Consider the following 14,932-nt stretch of genomic DNA (forward strand, 5'->3'; position numbering starts at 1 on the left):
CCCTCCCCACCCCCGCCCGGCTTGTAATCCACTTATAAGTTTTCCCTTTCTTAGGAATCGGCCGGGAGTCCCGAGGCGACGGCAAATAGAATTCTTCTTTATGCACGCCGCGCGCACACGAATGGCGCCCGCCTATAGGTGCAAATATTAGATGGCTGTTCTGATGGCTTTTCAGAAACAACTCTGTCTCTCTGCCGACCCGTACGGGGTTGCTGGCTCCGAAACGGCGAGACGTATCAGGAATTCGTTGCACGCCCCTTCGAGCCCGGTTCCCCCGACGGTGCTTTACCTTCAAGAGGTTACTTCCACCTATTCTTGCGCGTATTCATACAAGTTCGGTAGACTGGCGATCAAGACGGGGATCGGAGGACACGAAAAGAACGTTGAACGACCGTCGTACGTTCCGAAGAACGATCTGTGACGAGAAAATTCCTATCCCCGGCTCGTTGTCGTAGACGTCCGCGTCGTACGTCTGCATCAGACCCAGGGACAATCTAGGCTAGAATTTTGTACGACGACTGGCCACAAGATTTACGACCATCGCAATCATCGTTTTTATTTATCAAGGTATGCGAAATAGAACGGAAGCTCCGTTCGTTCGCCTGAAATGTTTCTATTATTATGCGAAGTGTCCTATGCAATTGAGAAAAGCTACGTCTCTAAAACGGTTAGAGATACAGAAAAATGTCATAAGATGCATCTGGTTCTTCGCAGCATGTTCCCTTTTCCTGGAAAAGGTCAACCAATGCGCCGTTTCATCGTTTCTTGCATGTTGCACCGGCATTCCTACAGTTGGTCCTTTGCCTTCTTCCCTTGAAGTTTTCTCTCCATGGAAAGTGAAGTAAATCGTTCTCTTTTTCTGCTATCTCGTTTTTCTCTTTACACGGGCAAGCAGCAATTCCTGTTTCGGATTCTAGAAGTCTTTATTAAATCTCTTGACATTCTCGCGTAGGAAACGGTGCTCGATTGGAATTGTACAGGTGGTGTAACAAGAAAAGAATGTAGCACCTTGTGTAAGTGGAACGTGGATAGTATTTATTTTTTGTTTACCATCGATTACAAGCCTCGCGAAGGCTGACTAAAATGTCTGACTCAGTACGATCCGCGATCCCTTTTAGAATCGAATACGCAGTTTCCAAAGTTAATCGATGTTGACTAGGTTCGTATTTAATCTTTTATGTAAGGGAAATATTGAATAAAGGGAAACGTTATTTAATATCGAAATGTATACTACAAACTATGTACATATATGGACAAAAACGGAGGCATAGCCGCGTAGCAAAGGAATCCGCGTAATTCGAAACCTTGTAACACGAGGACTTACTGCGTGTAACTTCGAAGCTACATAGCCATATATACGAGCATTACAGATAGTTAAAGGCACTCGGTCTTAGTAGAAAGTTACACATAGTAATACGTGGCGATGCTCGTTAGAGCTTCGACGCATTAAAACACGTAGTACTACGTCTACTTTACCTAACAAGTCTTAAAAGTTTTCAAATGCGCGCAAAATAAACGAAGTTCGACTAACATAGCGATAAGTGTGCCCCAAATGGGCATTGCTACGCGTTTCGAGTAGATTTCAAGAAATATGTGCGGCCTTTTCAGCGAGGTAGAAAAATGGTGCTCGCTGGAATCGCGCGGCGCCAGTAAACGAGATTGAGTTTAAGTGGAACGTATGACCGACTTTCAACCGAGAAAAAGCGATATATCCTGGTGTCTGATGCATTTCCCGCCTGTACTTGAGTTACGAGTCGTACACGTGTTAGGATATCACTGAGGACGGGACACACGAAATCTTCGAAATCTCAGCACCCTTCGAAACTAACGAATTTCCAGTTCTCGTAACCCGAACCTGTCGAATAGTATTCTCATAAATGTAGTTATCAGTTTCTAGGATAACTGTTGTTTTTGGTCCCTGGTTTAAAAAGTTTAACGCGGTAATTGACGATTGGAACATCTTCGAATGCTTCACAGATTCGAAAAGCTCGACCTCTCGAACGCGTAATCTTCGTCGAGTGATTCGTTCGATCTGCTGGAACAGAGCTCCTCGAAAGGTGTCGACTCTACCGTTCTCTGGCTTGGTATTCCATGAACGTTATCACGTGTGAATTCGACGATGGTGCCGAGTGTCAAGTGTGCGTCTTAGGTACGGTACGTGAAGATACTGCATAAACAGGCGTCTTTCACGGTTCACGAGCGGCGTTGTTTCGTCACGTTCGACCTTTCCTGGACATCAGGCGATAGAGACTTGAGCCCGCAGGACGATTTTCCACGCCCGTTCCCAACGACCGAGGTTTTTACCGCACGGGCTCGATAACCCGTCGATCATCCGTCGTTTCATAATGCAGAACGCATCGCGCGCCATTTTTCCGCCGTGAAATCGGCCCCAATATTGATGGTACAATCGAAAAGGGGGCGATACTACGTGAAAAAACAAATCGAAAGTGAAGAATAAAACTTTTTCATTCGAGTAGAATCACTGGTTAGTGGACGGACATGCCCAAAAACGAAACACCAAACTATTGTATCCTTAACGAATCTACATAGATCGTCTCGTGCGAAACAAGAACACATTTGCATATTGTGAATTTTAACCCAGTCGAACCACGGTAACTCTGCCAACCCTAACCCAGACCCGTTAGCCATTACGGGAATAATGGACCAATTTATTTGCAACCTTTTCTGTATTCTTGATTTCGGCGAATTGGCAACGATCGTGGAATCTGGTCGAACGGGAGACAGACGCCGCAACTCGAACATTTTATCGCGACGTTCCTTTTATAAACGACTTCGATAGAGCTGGCGTTACACAGTCGCGCGGGAGAATTGAATTTTTCTGATGGGAACGCTTCGAAGTTGCTTTTATCGTTTATTGAGACGGACGGTGGGCAAAGGAGGAGCGAAATTACCGGATCGGGGATCGAATTTATTTGGTTTTGTTATTTTCTGGGCCTCGTTCTTGCTGACTCGATGCGTGGCGATACGCAACGATTGGGAATAAAATGAAAAGAGCTCCGCGAGATGCGACGCCGTAGGGACAGAGGAAAATAACGAGCGAACCGTGAATAACGCTCGACGATTTATTTACGACTCGTTTCACCTTACGTTCGTACATTTTTTTTTTTTCATTTACCGTTTATGCGTCGCCCTAACCATTCGACCGCGAACATCGATTTTACAGAATCAATTCGACGACCTGGGAACGACTCGCGTATCTTCGCAATTTCGCTTCCGAGCGACGCGTCGCGCGTTGTTCGGGTAAATGGCGAACGTCGTAATTTGACGAATGTAATTGCGTAATTGGTGGAAAGTGTTGCGAAAGCGAAATTGCTCGATTCAATATCCGCGTAATATGCAAACTCATGCATATACATACTCCGTTAACGAACGCTGACCGCTATTCCATTTTCGTTGACAAATAGAAAACGTTCTACTACGTGATCCGAGTACCGATCTCGCGACTGTTAGTGCTGATGTATTATCCAGTACGCTTGTTCACGTGCTTTGGTATTTTGCCATTTTTAGAGTTAGAATACAATATATCTTTGCACAGAACAAGTTTGCTTTAATTGACAGAAATTAGGATAACTAACGAGACGCTAGTGTTGCTGTAATTTTCGATAACATTCGTGCCTCAAAATAGAGAATAACTTTCGTAATCTAAGAAAGACGATAAAATACCGTGGATCACGATGCTTAAAATTATCTTTTGTAGTAATCGTTTGATAAATACCGGTTTCGAAATGCTCGATATCTCGCGGGACACCCGAATACCGTTGCTAAAAATATTCAAGCAAGAGTGTACTGAAAATAGCGTCCCGAAGCGTACACGAACCGTAATTGAAGTAGCAACAAAGAATCAAGGGGCACAGTAAACGAGGCAATAAAATGTTTAGGTGTGGTGCTATAACAATCGTTGGTCCAGGGTCTCAGGCTCGGCACGGCGTTGTATTTTCGTCGTTCTTTCTATCGTCGGGAACAATCGCCGGAACTCGTTAAAAGCCCTTACGTCTGTCAGTCGGCACGACGTACGTTAATAATGTACACTCTTCTGCATAACGACCGTCATGATCCTTTTCTTCGTCCCTCTGCGCGTTCGTTCTGCGCGCTTACTCTAAGCACGACACGTCAAACGCTACCAAATCGTCCGCGATCCTATCGCAATCGTCTGGGAAATTGCTGCGTCAACGGTATTTTCTGAATACCAACGTTGACGTGTCTCCTCCCGGTGATTGCATTCGAGTTCACCGAAGCGTTCTGATACGACAATCTCGAAGGTAAACAAGTCGACTATTTGCCCGTGATCGTTGGAAACGATACTCCAATTATCCACAAGGAAGATAATCTGGCATCGTTTGCGGCGATTTATCGCTAAACACCGCGCCGTGTTCAGGTGTCTGCCCCCTTATTTTGACTGGTTAAAGATTCGACGAAGTTTTATTTTAATTTTCACTTTTGGAAAGTGCATTGTTTTGAAAATATTTTACATCTGGTCGGCAGGAATTCGACAAAATAATAGGGGTGTAAGTTTTCGATCTACCGTATGTTCGAATATCGATCGAGCATTCCCTGGTGTCCCGAAATTCCCGGTTACTCGGATGCCTTTGGCAAGAATCCGTTCTCAAGGATGTCTTAATTTTCTGTTGGCGTTCGCGAGGCCGTTGGAACGGATACAAAGTGACACGCGAAGCAAACCGCGGGCTCGCGTGTCGATCGAGGCCCGTAGATGCAACGTCACCGTCGACACCTGTTTCCGGGTATACCTTACCAATCGACCGTGTACACACTCGCGTACGCATACACGCGCGGATGATTCACGCTAGAACCTTGTTACTGACAGATGCTCGAAGCGCGTATCTAAACGTTGCACGGGTTGATCGAGGTGAACCGATGTGAATCGCGCATTGTTACTGACAGAGTTATGCCGTGTATGCTATCGCGATAACGTTATCGCGATCCTCGAGCGTTATCGAGTTACGCGGTTCAAGCTCGGACGGTCGATGTTTATGTATCGCGGACCGACTCCGATACATTTTTATTTATTTATTTGTTTCATTTAATGCCTTCACTGCGCCGCAATAAAACAAGATGGAGGGGAAAAAATGAAACGCAGCGAACGGACGAGGCAAAGCAACAGCTGTTTTACAACTTAAATCTAATCTTATAATTCCATGTTAACCTCGATCGGTTCGGATAGTATCGGATAATTGGTGTGCTTCAAATTGTTTTACAATTTGTTCTGCATTCCGAAGATTAATGAGGAGCTTTAGTGTTCCTAATTATACTCGATCAGTCTAACCTCCTCGAGCCTGAATATTGTTCTACGGGTGAAAGAAATATTCCACGGGTGGCTGAAATTATTCAGGATTTAATAACTAGAAAATTATAGCGAAGGTTGATCGTTTCAGTGATATTCATAAATAGTAGTATAGAAACCTGTGTGGTCTTTTGCTCACTATTTGACAAGGCTTACGAAATTATCCTTTGTACTCAGACGGTTAGAGGATAATATTAAATTCCATGTACATTACAGTGTACAAGAGATCTGAAGAGGTTAAAATAAAACGAACGTTATAATGCTGCTGTGTACAAAAGGAAAGAGAAGAAGGTAGAATTATGAGAAACGAGAGGGAATGAAACAACGAGCGGCTCGTTTAAAAGAGGTGAAAGAATCTGAATGTATTTAGGAAGGGATAGAGTAATAATGGTAGGACTCGTAGGAAAATGAAGCTTAAAATTTGGAACTGTCGTGTATACGTGTATTAACTGTACATGAATTCTCATTTATGAAATTATTCCATACGTAACATTAGAGTACGAGAGTTGCAATTATAGTAGCATTGACAGGAAGCAGCTAATAACATCGTCCATAATTGTCCATAAGAGTAGAAAGAGAAGTCGAATAACTTGAAACTTACGGTTAAAACATGTATACTGGAGTTTTTCGAAAACGAAGCTTATTATTACTAATAATAATAGCATATAAAAACAGATCGCGCCGTGAAAAGAGTCGAATAAATCGTACGAAAGAATGAATTTTCATTTAATTTTCCAATGGCCAAAAAATACTGGCCAGCTAAAGACCGTGGAACGTCCAGAGTTACGCTAAGCCTAAACAGTGATAAATTTCAATTACGGCGGTCCCAGACAATGTCGCAGACTCGCGTTATGATAATGCTAAATTACGGTACGTCCAGACTATGTTAACATTAAATTGTGCTGGGTCTTGACTGGATCCGGACGTTAATACTAATTTATGTTAAGTTTAAATTCTAAATTGCTACGGCACGCGATTATAGCTGGTAGGTTGTACCGTGGAGAGATCGCAAGTCCTGTCTAGGACCGTCCTAGGACATTGGGAGGAGCTTCCGCGGGTAAAGTGGTTAGGCTGCTTGTTTGTATTTGAAAGAGAACAGGAGTTCAAGTCCCTGCAAGAACGTAAATACCCCTCTTTTCGCGGATCCTACGTAACGTCAGCCTGACGATCTTAATGCTACGTTACGCTAAGCATTCTAATAAGTGGCTCTCCCCCCCATTGCGGGAATTCTTATTGCGGTCGCAGGTTCCGTTCGTGGTCTGACGGACGAAGTGGTTTAGACCCTAGAGACCTGTGAGTCAACATTATTCGCAGTCATAGTGCCGTTTTCTTCGTGCATCGTTCGATCGTACAAGGAAATCGTGCGAAACGCAACGCTCGGATTTTAACGGAACTTTGTACGGTGGATAGAAGATCGAACAATATTTATTCCGATAGCTCCGCTAGGTATCGATATAATAATGTTGATCGGACCAGCCGTTGCTATTTGGTGTTGTAGATTAATTGCCCCCGTCTATGTTTAAAAAAAGGAAGTCTGGAACTATATTTCGCAGCTTCCCCTCGTCGATTTCGCCCAGCAGGATCGCTGTCGATCCTAGTCATCGTGTCTGGGAAAGGGTTCTCAGGGACGGCCGCGGTTGGAATAATTGCGATCGATCGTTTCGATTCGGTCGAAAAAGGCCTGCCGGAACCATCGACGCGGAAGTCGATCGTAAAGTCGTTAGTCAGTTCCCGCGCTACAAAGCGTGGCACGATGAGTGGGTGGGAGTGGTGGAGGGTGGGGATCAGGGCCCTATCCGTGCGCGCGCGTGCTCGTTCTGAAGTCTTGCGCTCGCGCGAGCACACGGAGGCCGCAAGCCACCGTTAATTAAAGCTTCTTAGGACGGTCTGGAGTAGGCGGCCGTGTATGTAATTGTGCATTCCCCTGTTGGCAGCCCTGTTAGAGAGGCTTTGTGTCAAGAAGGGGCAGGGGGGGAGCTCGCGTAGGTCTCTGCACGCCCGCAGACAATGGTGGTGGACTACAATACAACCCTGTTTGTATTTCTGCTGCGCGAACCCCGCTTCGATATCATCTACGATCCTTCCCTTCCTCCTCCACCCCAACACCCACACCCACCCCCTCCTCCGCAGCAAAGTTTTGTCTCCGTCTGCTCCGTCGACCCTCCTCGTCCCTCCGAGTTTCTCTTCCGCTCTCCGACGTAACTTCTATCCAGGCATCTATCTCTCCCGGGCTCGGTGCTCGTTTTCATTTCTTTCTCCGCGATTCTCTCGGTCCTCTAGCTGTACATACATCTCCGCCACTCTCTGTCCCTCCTTCCGCAGCCTCTTCCCTCCTTTGTCTTCGTTTCAACCCCCGTCTTTATCCGTCTGTGCCCGGGCGCACCTCCTCCTCCGCTCGCGATCTGCAAAACGACGGGATTTCCGACGGGGACGCGACTTTTTCGGTATTTTATAGGATTAAAAATTTCCCGCACGATCGCGCTGCCATTAATACTAATCTTCCTACCGACTGCGTTAACTTTTCCCCGTCTCCGTTCCGGATGCGAGCGTTTATCTGAACCTCGCTATATTTCCGTCGCTGCGAAACACGATAAAGTTTCAACAATAACCGTCATCGAGAGAAAAATTTCAATCGTAACCACGATATATTTTACACCGCACAGATAAAAGTTCAACCGTCCGATCGAATAAACGTCACGAATAAATTGCTGGACGTCGGTTCTATCGGTTATCCATTATTTCCGTAAAATAAAATTTTACCCTGTACAGAGCAGAAGGGGAAAGAACATTCGGATGTACGATAGATAGAGAAGCGTAGATCATAGTTGCGTTGATAATCGCAGTTCCCGCGGACAGAGTCGCTAGCAACCCGTCAATTTTATCGCCCGCAACCAGCGAATTGTACTCTTGCCGCGGCGTTTTCTAAACGAGTGACTTTTTCCAATAAACATCCGATGGCCCTTTGAACTTTGCGCAACGCGAAAAGCGCGGAATACGCAAAACATGCGCGTGATTGTCGCGGAAAACGCAGTCGCGTCACGGTTTGAACATCTTCCCTCTGCCTTTCTCGGTTTCTCTGTTTCCATCTGCGGTGCCGATACGCGTTTCCCTTTCTGTTGTCCTCTGCTTTGTGCTTTCTGTTCTCTCTGTTCGCCGGCTCCCTGGTCCCACTCGGCCCTCGTTTTCCGCGTTCCGCTGGTCTTTCTGCCTCTCTGGCTTTTCTATTCAATCGCCCTGTTACTTTGTCCCCGGCTGACGATACTCTGTCGTCGAGTGATCATTTCTGCGCCATTTCGAAAGCCAGCCGCGACAGCCGAGACGAAGCTGCAATTTCGACGAGTAATTGGCCAAGGCCGGGACTAATGGGCCCTAGGCCTCGTCTCGAATCCTCTGCTACCCGCCATTAATAACGTTGCTGATTCAAGCACCGTCTTGTCGCGCGGAAGATAACCAAAAGAGGCAATCGTCTCGAATGTTCCCATTTAACCCTCCAACGAGTGCCATTTTGCGCAATTGCCATCGTTGCTGTCTTCCATTTTGCCAAATCTATAAAGTTCTCTGTTAAATTGCTTCGTATAGATTCTATACAAAGTTCGTGGGTCATGGTTCGAGGTTTGTAAAAATTTATAGGGCAGCCTTCGATTCTGTAGATTAACCAAGTTCGATCGACGTTCGAATTCTATATATCGTACGCTCAGATTAATCCTAAATTAGTTTTGAACGTGGAACACGGTCGAGGAAGTTCCTCGAAATTACGGATTTCGGAGTAAATCTTCTTCCCGAATCAGTTCGGTAGCTGGTAGATAGTTGAATCGCCTGATCTGTACTTCGAAATTTATATACCATGACTTTCTCGACAAATCGAGGATCATCGACCACTCGACTGAGTAATTGCTTTCGATTATCCGTAAGACTTCTTGGAACGCTTAAATTTATCTTCAAAGCGTACGATCCTTGAGATTTATCAGCGCCGACTTTCATCGTCCTCCTCTCCCAGCTAAGAAGCCTTTGAATGCATATCGAAGTAACTTACTTCGCAAACTTAGATCAATTTTACTCTTTTGTGAGACTGTGGACGAATTAACAGCCCCCTCGATGAAATCCGTAACGAAAAAAAACTCTTCGCAACAAACAATTTTTATTAATTGCAAACCTTGTAACGAACGACTATTTTTTCACATTAAATTCTGAACAAACGTTGCGGATATTCCTAAACATGGAGAACAGGCGTGTTAACTCGTAAATTGCCTTGGTACGTACGACCATCTTCATTGTCTGGTAATTACGTTCATTACATTGTTCTCCCGTAACATACAAGATTTTCTCTCGCGAATTTTTATCAGAGAGAAAAGCGGTCCAGTACGCTAATAATCTGATATTCCCCTGGTACGAGAATCGCGATTGGAGGGAAGATAACGAACCATATTTGTCTCCTCGGCCGCGTTGATGTTTATCGAGTACGCATTTGCTCGTTCTATCGTTTCCCCCATCGTCAGTTCCTTGTTCTGGTCGGTGAACGGACCCTCGAGGACCCTCTCATTAAATCTCTGCTATTTAGAACCGTATTCCTCTCTCCGTCCATTCTTCGGCGACCCCCGAAAAAATTCATCCACGATTGTACAGCTTCTGAACACAATTATACTTGTATTTGGACTCCTAGATTCATTCTCAAAACAACTGAAAATTAGAACGAAAATGTGTTAGCTTAATATTTAATAATATGCTTCGTTTGAACGTCGTTTTGCCGTTGCAGCGGACAGGGCTTTTGCCTTTTAGACCTTAAAAGGAATCTCGAGAATCGTGATAAAATAGAGTGGCTTAAAGTATTTCGATATTTTTGCCTAGACAAGAACGAACGATTCGCGCGTAGTTGTTACAACCTGCGAACGTCGAGGTTGTCATGAAACGTGGAAACTATGGGATTGGAATCGATTTCGGGATCAGAGAGGCCCGAACGCCCGCGCCCCGTATAGTTTCGGAGTTGGAGGAGTCGTAAGTTAGCCGGATATCGTCCAAGATAACGAGAAATTCTTATTCCCATCCGCGTCGATTGCTATCGAGGCGAAATTTACCGAGGCCCGTTGTCTTCGTGACTAAGCCTAAGTTTGGTGTGAACGCACCCTCAGGATTGCTCTTATCGGCATCCACGCCGTGGCTCTGGTCGTTTTCCACCCCTTTGGCTTATCTCGGCGGTGCGAAACCCTCTTTAGCCGACGATTCCCCCCCGTTCCACCGGCTGGAAACAATACCTCCTAAAAAGGTATCAAAGTTTTTAGCGACGGCAAAAAACAGGCGCGAGGGGGAGAAACGTGGAATAGCTTAGAAGGGTACCGGGGAAACAGAAGCCCGGAGAACGCTTTATTTCGATGCTGCCGCCGCGACGTACCCTCTTTTCTTGCCGCTACCCAACCACCCCCCATTTCTAGCCCCCTCGAACTCGTAAAACCCCGTTAGATGCACTCACACCGTTCACGCGGTGCGTGCCTGGTTAAATGTCACCCCCATCGGCAGTTCGAACAACTTTTCCCACCCCCTGTCCCTTTCTCTCTATCGTTTCAACCCCCTTCATACCCTTATTCCTGCCGTTCTTTCATTTTCTCGCTCTTTACTTACTTCGCCTCTCTACTAGTGTCGCCCCCCTCCCCCCTTTCGGGGTGCAGACCCTCTTATTTTCTTACTCTTTCGTTTCGAACCCCATCTTTGCTCCTTTTCGGACGTGTTCGTCGCAACACGCTCACGGTAAAGTTTTACCAAAGATTTTTTTACTCTTTTGTTCGCGTTATCGTGACCACAAGATTACGCTCTTCTTGTTGATTAGCGTAGATACGTGTAGTGTTGCTGTAATCTTCCTGGCTGCTGACAGTAGATTTCGTTATCGTTTCCCCAAGTTTCAGCAAATCGAAATCACCTCGCTGAAATTCCAGTAAACGCATAGAGGATACTTTGCTGGAGTCGAACCGGGCTTTGGCGTTGCAGCTGGAGTTTGCTTTGACGAAAGCCATTGCTTAGTTCCCTTCAAATTGGAGCAGAGAAACCATTCCTCGTGCACGGTTGCAATCCTGCGGAGAAACGACTCCTTGTTATGCTCTGCGCGTAACGAGTTACAAGTTCTTTGTTGGCTGAAGGCAATTCTTCCAAGTATCTGTGATCTGTCGTTCAGATCTACAGATCTAAATTGTGCCTACGATTCCTCCCTCGTCGACAGGACTCTTATCGAATTTGTTCATCGGAGAAATAATTTCATTCGAAGTTGATAAAAGGTTTCGCACGAATTGGTTGTTTAAGAATTTATTTCGAAACGACGAGTGTTATACTCCGCTATACGTATCCCCTTTCGTTTTCAGCTGTCACGAAAATAAACAGTAGGAAAGTGGCGAAAACTTTGCGCTTTTATCCGCAAACAATCGGCGATAGTAATTGTGCTTGAAGCGGTCTCTCGTTTCGAGAACAAACAAGACGATTCGCCGGTTTTATGACAGTAAATTGTTTTACGTTCGCTTTCACCGACGGCAATTTCCTTCCGATTGATCCCCCTCGAGTCGAGGGGTTTCGTTTACGACGGCGCGGCGCCATTAATAACTCGAATTCTCCATTTGAGCATCGTCGACGCTGAATAATCGAAACCGCGAACTGATTGCGAAGACACTGAACTCCTTCGTTCCATTTCCCTTTCGTTCCACGCGCAATTACGCGGACGTTCATTGTTTTTCCAGCACGGTTTCCTGTCAATATTATTTCCTAAACCGATAACCGATACGATCGTCGAATTTTACGGACTCGCGAGCACGGACGCGACCAGAAATTTAACGAGGGGTTGCAAATAAAAACCAACACAAACGGTACAAATTTCGATTTCTGCTTTATTGCGTTGGAAACGTAAGATATAGTAAAATGAAATGATTATTTTTGGAGGGTTGGGTTGAAAAATGTGCGAGCATCGAGGGGTTGAACGTCTGAACTTTGCGAGAGATTTAATTTGTAATCGATAAGAGCGGGGGAACGATGTTGTTTTAACGGACGAAAATAAATTAAACATCTTTCGTTTAAACTGACGTGAAAAAATGGATATTAATATCACGAGAGGGGTCGTAAGGGAGCATTTTCCCCTCTCTCATCGGGCTCGCCATTGCTTACAAGTACATCGCCAACTTTCAGACGGATCGATTTTGATCAAACTTTTCACAAATGTTCATTGGTCCAACCTACGAGCTATACTGTATTTCGTCCCTGCTACTTATCGACTTTACAAGAGAAACCACCCCTTAGACCGGACCCAGCCATTTTATGTTTGCCTGTAAAACTCTCGAAAATGTTGGAAAATATTTCAAGAAATACTTTCTTTGTTCCACAGATGTTCGATGAGATTCATATCCGGTGATTGCGAAGACGTATGAAACAGTTTTGGTAAGTTTGATCAAAATTAGATGTTACCTTCTATTTTCTAGGAAACTGGAAACAAAGCATCGAACGATTTACTGGATCTTTTCGAGACAAAGAAGTCGTAAATTAAAAAGCAATCAGTTTTCTAGGTTGAAACTTTTTTAAACGAAAATTATTCTCCGTTGAGCCAATATTTGAAAAATTATTCTTCGGCGTTTCGAAGCGGTAGTACGAGTTCCCGGGAAAAATGTTATAACATAATTCATGAATATTCCTCGCGAAATATTATCTTCTACTGTTACCCAGTTCTCCGGAGACGCGACCGTATTACCACAGTTGAAATTCTCACTGCAGTTGCAATATTAATATTCCTCGATAAAGTGCGCGAATATTTCAACCTTAAGGTCTACGTACGATTAAACGTTCTTCATTTTCAATTACTTCAGCTTTTCACGTGGTAATTCTGCCTAAGAATTTTTTATAAGCTTCAATAATTTATGGAGAATGTATATACAATAGCAAAGTATTTCTAGACGATGCATAAGAAAATAACGAAGTAGGAAGCTAACTAAATCATGCGTCAAGAGGTCGAGGACCGTTTTAAGAGGGTGGAACGGAAGTAGCGAAAGAAGAAGCGTTTCTTTCGGCATCGCGTCGCGTCCCGACGCCCCGTCGAGTCGCGTTTCGTCGGGAAACACTTTCTGCTCTTCCTGGGGCACGTGCCCACGATGTTTAATGCAATTTCCAGCGACCTTATCTGTTCGGAGTTTCGTTCGTCGCGGCGTGCCAGCTAGTCAGCCATCCCCCGCGGGGAAAAGTCTCGCCCAGCGGCCGCCTAGGGGCAATAAATTGGCGCTACTCGAATCAACTTTTGAATTACGGCTCGAGAGAGCTCGTTACGACGGCCGGCGAAATCCTGTTAGCCGCGTTACAACCGTAATGAACTCGTCCGGCACGAAAAGGAACACCGCCGCGGACGGAAGTGCACGGGCATTCGCGCGATTTACCGGGACAGGGAACTCCCGGCTTCTTCGTAGCTGCGGTTTCTAATTAAAAACAGGCGACACTCAGCCACGCGTCAAACCGTTCGCCCGGAATCTCCGTCCTAGAAAAGATGTCGAAGACCCACGAGGACTTTGAATCGTGTTACGTTTGAATAACAGAACAGGTACGAAGGACGAGGATCGTGGGTGTTGAAGAGAAAGAACTTGTCAGGCGTCCAAAAATCAAGAAGAATCGGTGTCGAGCATCGTTAAGATCGGAAATCAGGGAACCAACCGCGATTGCGAAAGAAAAATGAATTCGGCGGTCCGCGGACGGGCGAATCAAGCCCGAATACATTATCGATACCGCAGGATATATGGGCCGATTCGGTATCAGCCGTTGCTCGAACGGTCCGATAAGTTTCGCAGTTGAATCTGCGAAGTTAAGCGGATTGGAGGAACGGGAAAGGATTGCCGCGCCACACGCCCCAAACTTTCGGCCCCGTCGAGCTCAATCTGTAATCCGATATCGATTGAATTCCCTTCGATTTTTTTCGTTTCCCTTTTTTCCCTTTTCTCTCGTTTTCATGCGTGTCTCTCTCTCTCTACTTTTTGGTGCGTACTTTTTTTCGGTTGAACGACCGGCAGGCTTCTGTCGCGTTTACACGGCACGGAACACCGAGCGAATCTGTTCGACGGTGACAGGTGCTTCTTCCATCGAAATTGGACTCCACGATTCCGCGCGTCAGAGATGCCGTTTCGTTCGAATAATATAACAGATAACGAATAAAACCAACGAGAGACAATGCTATAGAGAAATAATGCTGAAATGCTATAAATGATTCTTGCAAAACCAAGTTGCAAAAAAACTTTGATTGTCAACGCACACCGGCATCGAGAATTCCGGTTAGACGAGTTATCTCCGAAACTGTAATAATTACGGTCTTTCTAAAGAAGCGAATGCATTTGTTTTCCATAATTCGCAATACACAGGGCCAGTTTTTACCGGTTTCGTGCAAAACTCGGTCGTGGAATAAAAGAGATTGGTAGGAATGTAAAGCAGTGTTCCCCGAGCCCGAATAAAACTGTTGCAAATTAGCCAACGTCGAAGGAGAAATAACTGTGAAAAAAAGAAGAGCCCGGCATTAATTAAGACTTGTTCGTTAAAGAAATGCATAATTCGCGGGCTGTTGTAACGACGTTCGCCTTGAGGTTGCGTAATGTTCCCCGGTTTATTTATTCGGGCTGC

The 14,932-nt window shown here is 45.3% G+C and overlaps 1 protein-coding gene across 1 annotated transcript in view; it reads left to right on the forward strand.

The window, feature by feature from the left end:
* LOC122395814 (ankyrin repeat domain-containing protein 50) overlaps window positions 1-14,932 on the forward strand; it is a 126,977-nt gene that overhangs the window by 42,811 nt on the left and 69,234 nt on the right. The window contains exon 4 of the mRNA XM_043393692.1: window positions 12,672-12,724. The gene's annotated coding sequence lies outside the window, so the exon portion shown is untranslated. The remainder of the gene's footprint in view (window positions 1-12,671; window positions 12,725-14,932) is intronic.

The sequence above is a fragment of the Colletes gigas genome, unplaced genomic scaffold (genome assembly GCF_013123115.1).
Source record: "Colletes gigas isolate AHSC1104 unplaced genomic scaffold, ASM1312311v1 Colletes_gigas_Sc00006, whole genome shotgun sequence".
Lineage (NCBI taxonomy): Eukaryota > Metazoa > Arthropoda > Insecta > Hymenoptera > Colletidae > Colletes > Colletes gigas.